The sequence below is a fragment of the Arachis stenosperma genome, chromosome 9, assembly GCF_014773155.1.
Source record: "Arachis stenosperma cultivar V10309 chromosome 9, arast.V10309.gnm1.PFL2, whole genome shotgun sequence".
NCBI lineage: Eukaryota > Viridiplantae > Streptophyta > Magnoliopsida > Fabales > Fabaceae > Arachis > Arachis stenosperma.
In genome coordinates this window covers 23,751,640-23,754,682 of record NC_080385.1, presented here as the reverse complement: position 1 = coordinate 23,754,682, position 3,043 = coordinate 23,751,640, and the positions used below count along the sequence as shown (strand labels likewise).

The window sequence follows — 3,043 nt, the reverse complement described above, 5'->3', positions numbered from 1 at the left end:
CTGACCGAGAACCGACAGCTGATTAGCCATATGCTGTGACAGAGCATAGGAACATTTTCACTGAGAGGATGGGAGGTAGCCACTGACAACGGTGAAACCCTTGCATAAGCTTGCCATAGAAAGGAGTAAGAAGGATTGGATGAAGACAGTAGGAAAGCAGAGAGACGGAAGGGAAAGCATCTTCATACGCTTATCTGAAGCTCTCACCAATGAATTACATAAGTATCTCTATCTTTATCTTTATGTTTTATTCATCATCTATACCCATTTGAGTCTGCCTGACTAAGATTTACAAGGTGACCATAGCTTGCTTCATACCAACAATCTCCATGGGATCGACCCTTACTCGCGCAAGGTTTATTACTTGGACGACCCAGTGCACTTGCTGGTTAGTTGTGCGAAGTTGTAGTGATCACAATTTTGTGCACCAAGTTTTTGGCGCCGTTGCCGGGGATTGTTCTTGTGTATGGACAACTGACGGTTCATCTTGTTGCTTAGATTAGGTATTTTTCTTCAGAGTTCTTAAGAATGAATTCTAGAGTTTCATGATGATCTGCTGAAATCTGGCTGGCTGAGAAGCCATGTCTAATCTTATTGGACCGAGGTTTCAACTGATCAACACAATAGCTTGTTGATTTCCATCAATCTTGCCATTGGAGCAATGATCTGCTAAGGCTTGGCTGGCCATTGGCCATGTCTAGTGTTTTGGACCGAAGCTTTCTTTGGAAGCTTGGCTGGCTGTGAAGCCATGTCTAATTCCTGGACCGGAGTCTTAGACTAGCATTGCAATGATTCCTGGAATCCAAACTGAGAATTCTGAAACCTTCATTTTCTATTTCCATACAATTTTCGAAAAAAAAAAGCACAAAAAAATTATAAAAAATCATAAAAACCAAAAATATTTTATGTTTCTTGTTTGAGTCTAGTGTCTAATCTTAAGTTTGGTGTCTTGCATGCCTTGTTTATTTGATCTTGGTTCTATTTTCAAGTCAATAGTACAGGGGACTGAAGATTCAGAACATGCAGCAGAGGAATTACACAGAAAAAGCTGGGTGTTCAGAACGCCCAGTGAAGAAGGACAGACTGGCGTTTAAACGCCAGCCAGGGTACCTGGTTGGGCGTTTAACGCCCAAAAAGGTAGCATTTTGGGCGTTAAACGCCAGAATGGATACCATTCTGGGCGTTTAACGCCAGGATGGCAAAAAGGGGGAAGATTTTGTTTTCAAATCAAATTTTCTTCAAGTTTTCAAAGTTTTTCAAAATCAAATCTTTTCAATCAAATGTTTTCAAAATCAATTTCTTTCCTTTTTCAAAGATACTTACTAACAATTAATGATTTGATTGAACATCTCAAGTTTATTGCCTTTTCTGTTGAGAAAGGTTTAATGTTTGAATCATATCTTTTCTTGTTAGGCAAGTCATTAAATTTTTTTTAAAATCATATCTTTTAAAAATTGTTTTCAAATCATATCTTTTCAATCATATCTTTTCGAGCATATCTTTTTCAAATAGTTTTCAACCATATCTTTTTAACTTCTAATCTCAAAATCTTTTCAAAAATTACTTGATATTTTTTCTTTCACTCTTGATTTTCGAAAATCAATTAAAGTTTTTCAAAATATTTTCAAACTTTTTCACTTAATTTTCGAAAATTTCCTTCCCCTCTTCTCACATCCTTCTATTTATGGAGTATCACTCCTTCTTAATGCACAATTCGAACTCTATCTGATCAAGATCGAATTCTTCTACCTCTTTCTTCTGTTTTTCGTTTCCTCTGACACCTCAAGGAATCTCTATACTGTGACATAGAGGATTCCATATTCTCTTGTTCTTTTCTCTTTCATATGAGCAGGAACAAAGACAAAGGCATTCTTGTTGAAGCTGACCCTGAACCTGAGAGGACCTTGAAGCGAAAGCTAAGAGAAGCTAAGGTACAACTCTCTGTAGAGGACCTAACCGAATTCTTCAAAGGAGAAGAAGATATGGCAGCCGAAAACAACAACAATGCCAACAATGCAAGGAAGGTGCTGGGTGACTTTACTGCACCTACTCCCGACTTCTATGGGAGAAGCATCTCTATCCCTGCCATTGGAGCAAACAACTTTGAGCTTAAGCCTCAATTAGTTTCTCTAATGCAACAGAATTGCAAGTTCCATGGACTTCCATTGGAAGATCCTCATCAGTTCTTAGCTGAATTCTTGCAAATCTGTGACACTGTCAAGACTAATGGGGTAGACCCTGAGGTCTACAGACTTATGCTATTCCCTTTTGCTGTAAGAGACAGAGCTAGGACATGGTTGGACTCTCAACCTAAAGAAAACCTGGACTCTTGGGAAAAGCTAGTCAATGCCTTCTTGGCAAAGTTCTTTCCACCTCAAAAATTGAGTAAGCTTAGGGTGGAAGTCCAAACCTTCAGACAGAAGGATGGAGAATCCCTCTATGAAGCTTGGGAAAGATACAAACAATTGATCAGAAAATGTCCTTCTGACATGCTTTCTGAATGGAGCATCATAGGTATTTTCTATGATGGTCTCTCTGAACTATCCAAGATGTCTTTGGATAGCTCTGCTGGAGGATCTCTTCATCTGAAGAAGACGCCTACAGAGGCTCAAGAACTCATTGAAATGGTTGCAAATAACCAATTCATGTACACTTCTGAAAGGAATCCTGTGAACAATGGGACAAGTCAGAAGAAAGGAGTTCTTGAGATTGATGCTCTGAATGCCATACTGGCTCAGAATAAGATATTGACTCAACAAGTCAATTTGATTTCTCAAAGTCTGTCTGGAATGCAAAATGCACCAAGCAGTACTAAGGATGCTTCATCTAAAGAAGAAGCTTATGATCCTGAGAACCCTTCAATGGAAGAGGTGAATTACCTAGGAGAACCATATGGAAACACCTATAATTCTTCATGGAGAAATCACCCAAATTTCTCATGGAAGAATCAAGAGAAACCTCAACAAGGTTTCAACAACAATAATGGTGGAAGAAACAGGTTTAGCAATGGCAAGCCTTTTCCATCATCTTCTCAGCAACAGAC

General features: G+C 38.8%; 1 non-coding gene across 1 annotated transcript; it reads right to left on the bottom strand.

The window, feature by feature from the left end:
- Positions 1-2,387: 2,387 nt before the first annotated feature.
- On the bottom strand, positions 2,388-2,495 carry LOC130952553 (small nucleolar RNA R71). The gene has a single exon (XR_009074733.1). It is a non-coding gene; the product is annotated as a small nucleolar RNA R71 (small nucleolar RNA).
- Positions 2,496-3,043: the final 548 nt, after the last annotated feature.